This window comes from Coregonus clupeaformis, chromosome 14 (assembly GCF_020615455.1).
Source record: "Coregonus clupeaformis isolate EN_2021a chromosome 14, ASM2061545v1, whole genome shotgun sequence".
In the NCBI taxonomy this organism is placed as follows: Eukaryota; Metazoa; Chordata; class Actinopteri; order Salmoniformes; family Salmonidae; genus Coregonus; species Coregonus clupeaformis.
The window spans coordinates 44,517,857-44,532,118 of NC_059205.1; the positions used below are offsets into that span (position 1 = coordinate 44,517,857).

General features: G+C 39.2%; 4 non-coding genes across 4 annotated transcripts; all 4 read right to left on the bottom strand.

Annotated features, from left to right (window-relative positions):
• Positions 1–2,275: 2,275 nt before the first annotated feature.
• Positions 2,276–2,348, bottom strand: trnam-cau. Its single transcript has one exon. It is a non-coding gene; the product is annotated as a tRNA-Met (tRNA).
• Positions 2,349–2,725: 377 nt separating this feature from the next.
• Positions 2,726–2,797, bottom strand: trnag-ucc. Its single transcript has one exon. It is a non-coding gene; the product is annotated as a tRNA-Gly (tRNA).
• A 2,288-nt stretch (positions 2,798–5,085) lies between these two features.
• On the bottom strand, positions 5,086–5,157 carry trnag-ucc. The gene has a single exon. It is a non-coding gene; the product is annotated as a tRNA-Gly (tRNA).
• A 3,572-nt stretch (positions 5,158–8,729) lies between these two features.
• Positions 8,730–8,801, bottom strand: trnag-ucc. The gene has a single exon. It is a non-coding gene; the product is annotated as a tRNA-Gly (tRNA).
• Between the last annotated feature and the right edge of the window lie 5,461 nt (positions 8,802–14,262).

A 14,262-nucleotide genomic window follows, 5' to 3' on the forward strand; every position in this document is an offset into this window, starting at 1 on the left:
TGAGGAAAAACATGTCCGAATAAGGCTGTAATGTATTAAAATATGGAAATAGTCAAGGGGTCTGAACACTTTCCGAAAACATTGTAAGTGGTAACGATGAGTCGAAATCCCCAACTTAGCCTAATTATTGTTTTCTGGCACATTCATTTATTTTCTTTCGCGTTTCAGATAGCCAGTCACGCACAGTTGTGGCGCATAGTAGGCTATTTATGGTGATTTGATTGACAACTGAACAGCAAGTGTTGACTAGTTTATAAAAGGTGTAGAACTGACTGAATATAGTCGATCTCCTATATCCCTTTGTCATTCATAAATCATGCAACGTGGTTTTATGTCAATGGTATTGCATCGGGACAAGTAAACCAAAGGATTTCCTAGGTTTCCTTTCCTAGGATGTAGGGGCTTGCCAGACAGTGACGCTGGAGTGAGTGGCTCTCGTCTCGTCAGTCAGTGTAGCCTACCGAAATGCATCCGTGAGAGCCATTCATTTGGCTCCATAGTTTGCATAGGCTACTGGTAGGCCTAGGCTTTTGGGCGATTATCTGCAGATAAATTGTGAAAACATTAAATGAATATGGTGAATCATCACTGCAGGAACAATAGGTAGTGGAGAGCCACATTCTGGTCCAAATGTGATAATTAGGGTCCTCACGGAATACAGGCATTAAAACGGAATTCAACAATTTAAATTGTTGTATTTACCTTAGTAGGGAATCAACTAAATGTGTTGAAAATGTATTCATTTGCCCATGTTCATCATAAGACATGAACAGAATGCATCAGTGATTCGTATTTCCTGCAACTTTCTGAAGAGGCGACGAGAATGCCCGTCTGTGTGTGTGCGGTGCGCGGTGCGCACGTCTACCACTTTGTTTAGCCGTTAGCGATGATGCTAATGAAAACAGATGGAAAGGCTTCCCCGAAAAACCTTCTCAATTAAATGTTAACTACAAAGTCTAGGCCTATATGATATCATCATTATTTTAATCAATCCAGTGGGTATTTGTTTTGCAAACTCTACCATCACATGTGCGCTACAAAAACACAGCTAAACAACAGCCTCTTGCTAGGTGTGCACTTGAATTAAAGGGCAACTACAACCCAAAATCTAAAGTTCTCAGATTTTTTCCAGACCTCAAAAGTGGTCTCCTGATGTGGTTTAAGCATTGTTGTGGACTTAGAACATCCAATTGTGTTGTTTTTCTATTTAAAAAGTGTGCTTTTCTGAGCGAAAACATGAAAAACCTGGGAAAAACAGAAACCTGGAAAAACAAACCAATAATTTATTAGTTAATGTGGGATATTTACTTAATTTTTCTGTTTTAATAAAATACATACTTGGAAGAACATACATCATTGTGGCAATTCATATATTGCAGTACAACTGTAAATAAGACTTTAATCTCAAGAGAAGACAGGTTAAATGTTAAAATAGGTTTAATGTTCTCTTTGTAAAAAAAAAAGTCCTGATCATATAGGCCTAGACCTAGGCAATTTCCAAAACAACTAACAATACACTGAATTCGTACATTTTCAGTAATTTTAATTGTAAAGTCATGTCTTTGTACACAATACCACAACACATTTTTCCAATCTGGGAAATTCAATAATTTTGCTGTATTTCGGATGGAATCAAGGTATTAGAATGTACCAGAGGCCACCAAAATATAGCTCCTTTGGCACACAATCACAATCGCTTTTTTGTCTTTGAATCATTTTAAGCATCTTTTAACACAGGCTTAACACAACAATGCAGTTTTAAGAAAATAGAGTTAAGAAAATATTTACTAAACAAACTAAAGTAAAAAATAAAATAAATAAAAATAACACAATAAAAGAACAATAATGAGGCTATATACAGGGGGTACTGGTACCGAGTCAACGTGCGGGGGTACAGGTTAGTCGAGGTAATTTGTACATGTAGGTAAGGGTAAAGTGACTATGGCATATATAATAAACAGCGAGTAGCAGCAGTGTAATTTGATTAATTGTTCAGCCGTCAAGGCTTGGGGGTAGAAGCATTTACGGAGCCTTTTGGACCTAGACTTGGCGCTCCGGGTAACGCTTGCCGTGCGGTAGCAGCGAGAACAGTCTATGACTTGGGTGACCGGAGTCTTTTACCATTTTCTGGGCCTTCCAAATTGCAACATGAGTGAAATATAAGAGCGGTAGCAGCGAGAACAGTCTATGACTTGGGTGACCGGAGTCTTTGACCATTTTCTGGGCCTTCCAAATTGCAACATGAGTGAAATATAAGAAGAGGGCACAAAATATCTGCCCCCTGTGAGGATCGAACTCACGACCTTCAGATTATGAGACTGACGCGCTACCTACTGCGCTAAGGAGGCACATGACATAACATAAAGGTGAATGTTGATATGAAGATTTTACGAAACATTATTAGTATCCTGAGTGAGTGAGGGTTGGTGTTAATGATTTATGTGCCCCAATCTAAAATAAAGGCTTTTTACTGAAAGAAAAACGTGCTGCAGCCTGAATCATCGAGAGAACGCATGGCAGTGCAGCTTTAGGCCACCCCTCCCCGCTCTTTGTCAAAGGAATGCACCACATGCCCTGTAAATGAAATAGGATGAGGACTAGAGAAAGAAAAATAAAGAAATTGGAATAGAAAAACTTTTAAAGTAAAAGAGAGCAAAAACCACAAGCATACAATCAAACTTAAAAGGGTAATTCTGAACCCCCCCAAAAAAAAAAATAACACTGCTGCGTTGGCCGGGAATCGAACCCGGGTCAACTGCTTGGAAGGCAGCTATGCTCACCACTATACCACCAACGCTTGGCTAAAGTTTTGGAATAAGTGATCTGTTTTTTAAAGTGAAAGTGAAATAAATTAAACAAACTCCATTTTACATTAAAGGCTCAGTGCATTAAAAAACATGATTATCCTGTGTTTATAAACTCAGCAAGAAAAGAAACGTCCTCTCACTGTCAACTGCGTTTATTTTCAGCAAACTTAACATGTGTAAATATTTGTATGAACATAACAACATTCAACAACTGAGACATAAACTGAAGTTCCACAGACATGTGACTAAAATAAATGGAATAATGTGTCCCTAAACAAAGTGGGGGTCAAAATCAAAAGTAACAGTCAGTATCTGGTGTGGCCACCAGCTGCATTAAGTACTGCAGTGAATCTCCTCCTCATGGACTGCACCAGATTTGCCAGTTCTTGCTGTGAGATGTTACCCCACTCTTCCACCCAGGCACCTGCAAGTTCCCGGACATTTCTGGGGGGAATAGCCCTAGCCCTCATCCTCCGATCCAACAGGTCCCAAACGTGCTCAATGGGATTGAGATCCGGGCTCTTCGCTGGCCATGGCAGAACACTGACATTCCTGTCTTGCAGGAAATCACGCACAGAACGAGCAGTATGGCTGGTGGCATTGTCATGCTGGAGGGTCATGTCAGGAGGAGCCTGCAGGAAGGGTACCACATGAGGGAGGAGGATGTCTTCCCTGTAACACACAGCGTTGAGATTGCCTGCAATGACAACAAGCTCAGTCCGATGATGATGTGACACCGCCCCAGACCATGACGGACCCTCCACATCCAAATCGATCCCGCTCCAGAGTACAGGCCTCGGTGTAACGCTCATTCCTTCGACGATAAACGCGAATCCGACCATCACCCCTGGTGAGACAAAACCGTGACTCGTCAGTGAAGAGCACTTTTTACCAGTCCTGTCTGGTCCAGCGACGTTGGGTTTGTGCCCATAGGCGATTTGTTGCCGGTGATGTCTGGTGAGGACCTGCCTTACAACAGGCCTACAAGCCCTCAGTCCAGCCTCTCTCAGCCTATTGCGGACAGTCTGAGCACTGATGAAGGGATTGTGCGTTCCTGGTGTAACTCAGGCAGTTCTGTACCTGTCCCGCAGGTGTGATGTTCGGATGTACCGATCCTGTGCAGGTGTTGTTACACGTGGTCTGCCACTGCGAGGACGATCAGCTGTCCGTCCTGTCTCCCTGTAGCGCTGTCTTAGGCGTCTCACAGTACGGACATTGCAATGTATTGCCCTGGCCACATCTGCAGTCCTCATGCCTCCTTGCAGCATGCCTAAGGCACGTTCACGCAGATGAGCAGGGACCCTGGGCATCTTTCTTTTGGTGTTTTTCAGAGTCAGTAGAAAGGCCTCTTTAGTGTCCTAAGTTTTCATAACTGTGACCTTAATTGCCTACCGTCTGTAAGCTGTTAGTGTCTTACGACCGTTCCACAGGTGCATGTTCATTAATTGTTTATGGTTCATTGAACAAGCACGGGAAACAGTGTTTAAACCCTTTACAATGAAGATCTGTGAAGTTATTTGGATTTTTACTAATTATCTTTGAAAGACAGGGTCCTGAAAAAGGGACGTATCTTTTTTTGCTGAGTTTATATATTTCCACACTATGAGGTTGGAAAAATACTGTAAAATTATGAACATTATGATAATGCCCTTTTAGTGTAAGCGCCGTTTGAAAATACAGCCTGAAATTTCAGCCTGTTTTGGTGGGAGGGAGTTTTGGCCTGCCTGGTTGGTGGGAGGGAGTTTTGGCCTGCCTGGTGACATCAAATTAGTTAATAGACCAATAAGAAAGCATTCCAAACCGCTCTGCCAATAACAGCTAGATTTCAGTTTTCCCCTTCCCACTCAGACCACTCCCAGACAGTCCTAGCAAAAATTATTGCTTAAGAAATGTCTCTTTGCTAAGAAGTAATTTTTCTAGCTCTGACTTTGCTGATAACTACTTTATTGAGGAAAAGTGTACTTACTATGCCTGTGATATGTGGTTGTCCCATCTAGATAGCTTAAGATGAATGAACTAACTGTATGTCGCTCTGGATAAGAGAGACTGCTAAATGACTAAAATGTAAAAGATTTGATATTGAGATAAACATGTCTGCATTGGACCTTTAAAGATACAATATGCAGAAATCCCTCCGCCATTTCCTGGTTGCTAAAATTCGAATAGTTTGCTTAATTTTTGTTAATTGTTATGTGAATTTGGTCAGGTCGTCCAAAAAGTTACATATTGCAGCTTCAAGAGATTAATTTTTAACAGTGATTCAAACAAAAACCAAAGATGCGTTGGCTGGGAATCGAACCCGGGTCAACTGCTTGGAAGGCAGCTATGCTCACCACTATACCACCAACGCTTTTTAAATAACTACCTGGAGCAGTCTCCGTTTGAAAGTGAAAGGAAAAGAAAGCCTACATGATATATTGGCAGAATAATAATATATATTTATTTATTTGTTTTTTATTTATTCATTATACAAAAAAATCAACAACTTACATCCCTACATTAAACGTGTCTAACAACACAACACACAGGTATAAACAAGAAAATACTAAATACATACAACAAATATATATATATATATATATATATATATATATATATATATATATATATATAAATAAATATATTTAAAAAATATATATATAAATATATAAATAATATATATATATTTTTTTGTTCACTATGGATAATGTCTTAACAAGATGATTAATTTCAATCAAATATATTTGTAATTTTGTATTATAGAATTCTGGAATTTTTGTTTGTGTATAAAGTATTTGGCAACAAGAATAAAACAATTCACAATCATTTCAATGGTCTTGTTATCATTGCAATAGTAGCATATTATATCCTTCATGTCAAAAACATGAGTAGTGTTCGAAAAGGTATACAAGGTTTTTCCAAAAATCTATCACAGAATTACATTCATAGAACAAGTGAGTCAGATTTTCACCTTCTTTTTCGCAGAAAACGCAGATATAATCAATATTAACAAATTTGGCCAACATAGAATTACATGGATATACAGTTGAAGTCGGAAGTTTACATACACTTAGGTTGGAGTCATTAAAACTTGTTTTTCAACCACTCCACAAATTTCTTGTTAACAAACTATAGTTTTAGCAAGTCGGTTAGGACATCTACTTTGTGCATGACACAAGTAATTTTTCCAACAATTGTTTACAGACAGATTATTTCACTTATAATTCACTGTTTCACAATTCCAGTGGGTAAGAAGTTTACATACACTAAGTTGACTGTGCCTTTAAACAGCTTGGAAAATTCCGGAAAATTATGTCATGGCTTTAGAAGCTTCTGATAGGCTAATTGAGTCAATTGGAGGTGTACCTGTGGATGTATTTCAAGGCCTACCTTCAAACTCAGTGCCTCTTTGCTTGACATCATGGGAAAATCAAAAGAAATCAGCCAAGACCTCAGAAAAAAAATTGTAGACCTCCACAAGTCTGGTTCATCATTGGGAGTAATTTCCAAACGCCTGAAGGTACCACGTTCATCTGTACAAACAATAGTACGCAAGTATAAACACCATGGGACCACACAGCCGTCATTCCGCTCAGGAAGGAGACATGTTCTGTCTCCTAGAGATGAACGTACTTTGGTGCGAAAAGCGCAAATCAATCCCAGAACAACAGCAAAGGACCTTGTGAAGATGCTGGAGGAAACAGGTACAAAAGTATCTATATCCACAGTAAAACGAGTCCTATATCGACATAACCTGAAAGGCTGCTCAGCAAGGAAGAAACCACAGTTCCAAAACCGCCATAAAAAAGCCAGACTACGGTTTGAAACTGCACATGGGGACAAAGATCATACTTTTTGGAGAAATGTCCTCTGGTCTGATGAAACAAAAATAGAACTGTTTGGCCATAATGACCATCGTTATGTTTGGAGGAAAAGGGGGGCAGCTTGCAAGCCAAAGAACGGGGGTGGCAGCATCATGCTGTGGGGGTGCTTTGCTGCAGGAGGGACTAGTGCACTTCACAAAATAGATGGCATCATGAGGAAGGAAAATTGTGTGGATATACTGAAGCAACATCTCAAGACATCAGTCAGGAAGTTCAAGCTTGGTCGCAAATGGGTCTTACAAATGGACAATGATTCCAAGCATACTTCCAAAGTTGTGGCAAAATGGCTTAAGGACAACAAAGTCAAGGTATTGGAGTGGCCATCACAAAGCCCTGACCTCAATCCTATAGAAAATGTGTGGGCAGAACTGAAAAAGCGTGTGCGAGCAAGGAGGCCTACAAACCTGACTCAGTTACACCAGCTCTGTCAGGAGGAATGGGCCAAAATACTAATTGAGTGTATGTAAACTTCTGACCCACTGGGAATGTGATGAAAAAAATAAAAGCTGAAAGAAATCATTCTCTCTACTATTATTCTGACATTTCACATTCTTAAAATAAAGTGGTGATCCTAACTGACCTAAAACAGTGAATTTTTACAGGATTAAATGTCAGGAATTGTGAAAATCTGAGTCTAAATGTATTTGGCTAAGGTGTATGTAAACTGTAGACACACCCTATGTGTTTTAATTAAATAAACTATATGTAGGCTACTGAGCTTGTCTGATGCTTTAAGCACACTGCGATTAAATAATTAAGACACACAAATTATTAAACAGAGAGACAGAGATCAAGATATCCTAACCAGAAGAAAAAAAACCTGTTCCCCGAATCTCCTCCTTTGCTGCTGCTGGCCTTCGCACCATTACACTCCCGAAGTTGCCGGTAATAGGCTACACCAGGGGGTCGGTTTCCATTTAGAGTGCCAATTTATCGTACCATTTCTACCAATCTGTGTGCCAGTTATGATTTTCCTATGCATATTTTCGTAGAACAGTTTTATTTATTTTATAATAAAGTCTTCGTATCTCAAAATCATTGTCAAGTGATTAATAAAAATGATATCTAAATCTAAATGAAAATTATACAAATCTAAAAGTAACTTCTATTGCCATTGCCAGCTATGTAAAAATAGCCTACATAAAGCCAACAAATAAAAACATTGCAGCCTGAAGGTAAGAAAATATCCTGATAAAAATAAATCACATTGGCTACACATGGCCTGTCTGCAAGGAACTTGAAACATTGTATCAACTATCAACTTGGTCCAGCCTGAAGCTTGAGCTAACAAACTTGCAACATTGTATAAAATATTCTGGACCCTCAGTTTCCCCTGCCAGTGACCTCCGGACAGACACAGCTGTAGGCTATTTGCGCAAGGGATAAGAAGTAATCAGGTAGGCCTATTTTATGACGTTTCCACTGGATCAGAGCATTACTTATTTATTTATTTTCATCCTGAGTGGTTATCCAAAGGTAGAGCGCTGGAAAGATTTTTCAAATAGGCTACATTGAGGAACTATTGCCATTCTCAATGGATGTAAAAACAGACTTTGTTTACTTGCTGTTTGAGGTGAAGAAAAAATTACTTTGAGAAGCTCCACAGCTCATTAGTGGTGGTGAGTAAAGATAATCAGAAATACTATCAGATTCCCAAATGGGCACATTTATATGCCTACATTTGCGCGCAGGCCAGGTACCCTAGGCCTACTTCTATGCGTAATCAGATGCACGTCCTTACTCAACATTGACAGGAGCGCTCCAAACAAAACACAATGAATAAATTGACAACTTATAAATGGAATTAAATAAACCAAAACTTGTTTCCATCCCCGGGGCTTCAGCAATGGATTAGTCCACTGAGACAGGCGTCAATCAAGACGTGTCATAAAACATTATTTTTTGCAACTGTTAGACAAAAAAATTCTCAGTCGACCAACAGTCTATTGATCAAACAATCGACTAAATGGTGTCAGCCCTACTTGATACTGAGATAAAAACTGTTGCATTGGACCTTGAACAGTTCATTTCAAATGGTGATTCAAACAAAACATCCAGTTGCGTTGGCCGGGAATCGAACCCGGGTCAACTGCTTGGAAGGCAGCTATGCTCACCACTATACCACCAACGCTTGACTGAATATCATACAGGAGCATTCAGTTTTTGGAAGTGAAAGTGAAAGAAAGCCTACATATAATATTAGCAGATTAATGACGTTCTCTAAAAACATGGCACTTCGATACAGCTAAGGCCAAAAGTTACTTTTTCGTAGCAGGTTAGGGGAACTTACGCAGCAGCAGGTTAGGAGAATTAACGTAGCAGGTTAAGATAATTAAGTTAAGGTTAGGAAAAGGGTTAGGGGAAATGCTCTCCTAAAGGGGTCTACACAGAATATGCAAATAAGCCGACGGAGCATAGCACAGTGTCACAATGTAGTTTTTCGTTATAAATGGGGTGGCTCCTTGTAGTGAGCTCCAAATTTTGACTTGTACTGCCATGCCACTTGAAAATTGTAACGCGCTGTATCATCCCTTCCGTAGCCGTGAGGGAACTGTTGTGTAGGCAACGAAGCTTGCTTGGTTCCTTGATCTGATCTTTAGGCTATAGGCCAGGAGTATTCAACTCTTACTCTACTAGGTCCGAAGCCTGCTGGTTTTCTGTTTTACCTGAGAATTAATTGCACCCACCTGGTGTCACAGGTCTATATCAGTCCCTGATTAGAGGGGAACAATAAAAACATGCAGTGGAACTAGCTTTGAGGTCCAGAGTTGAGTTTGAGGGCTATAGGCTATGCATCAAAGTTGATGTGACTGTTCAAACAATAAACCAAACAACATTGTAGCCTTATTAGAATCCCCCCCAAAATGTAGAAGTAATTGAGTGATTCCAGGATACTGGTAAAAACAGATGCAAGATACACTACATTACCTAAACTTTGTATTGTAGCATCTCTACAATGTAACATTCGCCAATTTGATTGTTTTAATATGATTTTGTATGTTCTGGAATATAATTACAGCCACTCTCCGTGAAGTCGACCGAAAGCGGATGTTTCCGGTTTTCAGGGATACAGTATTTTCAACCTAACTTCCATTTCCTCTGAAAAAGTGGGAATTCCGCTCAGGCGTGTTTTTTCGCCTGCTACGTTAGATTAATTCCAGCAAACACTACAGACACTGCCGACAGACACTATTTGCCTACTACTACATTTTACTCTTGCATGGGCTAAAGAGAGGGTAAAACCATTGCCTCCTGTGAGAATCAAATTTAAGACCTTCAGATCATGAGACTGATGCACTACCTACTGAGCGAGCTAAGGAGGCATCTAGCTATTTAATAAACATATAGTGGAAGAACGTTTCTGATTGGTGAATTCAAAATCATATGCAAATATAATTGTTCATCAAAACAATCATGATCTTTGTGATTAAAAAGTACACTGTTTCCCAATCCCAAATCAACCCCTTAGCCCCAACCCTGTAATAATTTGTATGGATATGAGAGCTGAAAAGGTGTGCAACTTCCACTTTGCCTATGAACAAGCATGTGGCATGGAGGCTCAGCAGTGGAGGCTGGTGGGAGGAGCTAAAGGAGGATGGGCTCGTTGTAATGGCTGGAATAGAATAAATGGAACAAAGTCAAACATTTGGTTTCTATATATTTGATGTGTTTGATACCATTCCATTTATTCCATTCCAGCCATTCCAATTAGCTCCTCCTCCTATAGCTCCTCCCACCAACTGCCTCTGAGGCACAGTAATACCATAATACTATGATTTGCACAGGTGCAGATCTATAGGGGAGGCATGTTCTGATGTGACACATATTTTAATGAAACAGTTCCATCAAACTGTTCCTCCACATAAAACCATGTCTTCCTCCCTTCTTTCTAGTATCATAGGTGTCCAATAGCCTTTACACCACAGCTGCTTCAAATCAAATGAAATCAACGTTTTTTGGTCACGTGCTAATGATATAGGGTGTAAACAGTACAGTGAAATGCTTTCTTGCAAGCTCTCCTCAACTGTGCAATACACATTTATCAAAAATACACACAATAAAGTAATAAAAAGTAGTAAAAAATTGTCACGTTTGAAAATATATACACAGTAAGAATATGAAATGTGCAAGAGAGTAGTGACATGATTTTGTCTGTTTTTTATTATGTCAATTTGTTTTATATCTAGTATTTATTTAGTTTATGTCTAGAATTCATAACCTTGTAGATCACTAATTAACTAGAAATAAGGACGTTGAACGTTCAAGCTGCTGCACAGACACTATGGAAGCTCTAACGTTAGTCTAGAGCGCCCGGTTAAATTGAGTTTGAGAGCATTTTTTAATTCCCTAAATGTTTAAATGAGTGAGAAATAAAACAAAATTGTTGTAATAGTTTGTGAGTGGGCAACATACACTATCATCCTAAATTGACATATTGAATTATTTTACCATATCAAATTATTTTATATTGCGCTAATTTACTACCTTACAAAAGCTTGCATTTTCACCACATAAACTGTAGTGGCATTAAACATCCTTTTTACCTCAGATTGGTGATCTTAATATAAAAGTTCATAGTCATCAAGTTGATACTAAATCGATTGCTTCAAATAGATTAATATCTTTGGTTTGGTACAGTTTTTAACATATTTGCCTGTCCGTCGCAGGACTTTTTTTGCATTTTTCTTTTTCAAACTCAAATGGCGTGGATAATTTGGTGCGCTCTCTGTATAAAAGTCGCTGGCCACAAACAAATACACAAGGAGGCTAGCCCATTAGTGTTATCACTATTTACTGGTTTTAATGTTCTCGTCAATGATTTATATACTATACTGAACAAAAATATAAACGCAACATGCAACCATTTCAAAGATTTAGCTGAGTTACAGTTCATATACAGAAATCAGTCAATTGAAATAAATTCATTAGGCCCTAATCTATGGATTTCACATGACTGGGCAGGGGCGCAGCCATGGGTGGGCCTGGGACGGCAAACGCCCACCCACTTGGGAGCTAGGCCAACCCACTGGGGAGCCAGGCCCAGCCAATCAGAATGAGTTTTTCCCCACAAAAGGACTTTATTACAAACAGAAATACTCCTCAGCACCCCGACCTCCCCCTGTCTGACGGTCCCGCAGGTGAAGAAGCTGGATGTGGAGGTCCTGGGCTGGCGTGGTTACACGTGGTCTGCCAAATCCACTAAAACAATGTTGGAGGTGGCTTATGGTAAAGAAATTAACATTCAATTATCTGGAAGAAGCTCTGGTGGACATTCCTGCACTCAACATGCCAATTGCACGCTCCCTCAAAGCTTGAGACATTTGTGGCATTGTGTTGTGTGACAAAACTGCACATTTTAGAGTGGTCTTTTATTGTCCCCAGCACAATGTGCACCTGTGTAATGGTCATGCTGTTTAATCAGCTTCTTGATATGCCACACCTGTCAAGTGGATGGATTATCTTGGCAAAGGAAAAAATACTCTAACAGGGATGTGAACAAATGTGTGGACAAAATTTGAGCAAAATAAGCTTTTTGAGCGCATGGACATTTTCTGGGATCTTTTTTTTTCAGCTCATGAAACATGGGACCAGCACTTTACATGTTGAGTTTATATTTTTGTTCAGTGTAGATGACTGACAGGGGGCGCTGTTTTGAAGCCACCACGCCTCCAACTTGGCACTGCCCCACCATTGTACAAAATATTTTGGAAGCTAAAGAAATGCATTTATTAATGTCTACATTGGTTTTTGCCATGTTTATTCTATTTCACACCTTAATGCATACTTTTACATTATATTATGTGAGCTAAACATAAAATTACAAAATAAAAAAAGATATTTGTTAAAAATCCTTCAAGTATAATTTTTTCAATGTTGAATGTTACTGTCCCCACTACAACAACAAAAATACTTAAATACATATAATTTTGTCCTTGAAACATTGAATTGAAATACTGCAGAATTCCATTAATTCCTATGGAGGACTGCTTCTTCTGTGTAGTGCCAATATCGCCGACCAGTGGCTTTAAAGCCTCTCACTGGCCAATACATAGCATCACCAATCTAGGGTTTATGCTGTGTTCAAAACAACTGGGAGCTCAGAACTCGGAAATCTCAGACTTTCACGGTTCGACACAACTGGGAACTCTGAAAAAAAATAGTTCAGGCTGGGAAAAAATTGTTTTGAACGGTCATCCAACTCGGAATTCCAAGTCGGGAACTTAGTCCTCTTCTAGAGCTCCAACTTTCCAACCTTAAGATCACTAACGTCATGATTTGACGTACAAGTTCCCAGTTTTCGTGAAAGCAGCGCAATATGCATAATTGGTTCTCATCTATCGACAGTTGGGATGCACATTTCGGTCAATTTTGCTGCCGACTACCTGACCCTCATTAACGGTCAAGAAACTGTAAATCTGTAAAAAAAAAAAAAATCTAAACAGTCAAAACGTAACCAACAAAAAATACTATCAGAGATCTGTATATAATGATGAGATGCTTATGTCTATGCCCTAACAATGGGAGTTATCCCAAAGCGGGAAGGCAGGTGACAAGTTAACGCCCAAAATAAGCCCATAGAAACGCATTGGGCTAATTTTTTACCGATTTTGGTGAGAGTGAAACCTCTCGCATCGCCTCTTCCTCTCTGATACTATGCTTAATTGAAACATGCAACAATAGCAAGCCTATCGTCTTACAGTCAAAAGGCTATAGCCTATTATTGAACATGCAACTCCTGTAATGAAACAGCTAATAAAACGTAATTTTCAAACATTTGCCAAAATGCAATTCGCGGGAAAACATTGTTCTAAACAGCGCTTTAATTACTAGTTGAGATTGAGGAATAAAAATAGCTCCGTTTAATCGTGGCCATCAAAGTTTTTATTTATTTCATTTAGGATTGTTATTTGTAGCGCAATGACCGGGTTTACAAAATAACGTTTCACTCCAGTGAGGAGCTACTTTCGCGCTGTCTGACAGGTGATAGGATATTCCACTCCTCATACAAGGCTCTGTATGCTGTGCGCGTGTGACAAATAAAATGCATGACGACTAACGAAAATACACAGACGCCAATTTAATTCCACTAAATTCTGCAAATTATCCTATAGACCGATGAGCATGACCGGTCAAATGTATTTTCGGCAGCTAACCGATTATCAGCTAACTGTTAACATCCCTATTTGACAGGTATTTCCAGTATACCCAAGTTAGTTGTGGTTTGTCTTTTAGAACAGTGCTAACGTAACATGTCACCGCGGTTATTGCCCCAGGTCCATTGATTTCAATACAATATTGATGTGAGTGATTCATTTGCGGGTGCTATTGATTACAGAAGAACAAGCTAATCAATTCCAGTTTAGACGGGACGCGTGTGCAGTTTAGAAGGTACTAATTTAGCTAAATACAAGTAATCTGAACACAAGTGTGACGTGTGTGTGTAGAGAGTAATTTTTATGTTTTGGTCTTCAAAATATCACAACCTATTTCAGCATATTGATTATGAATTTAAAACAGGTGTTTTGACACTGGGCTATAAAAAAAAATCCATGACAACAGTATCATTTTCAACTTTTGTTTTAGGAATATAA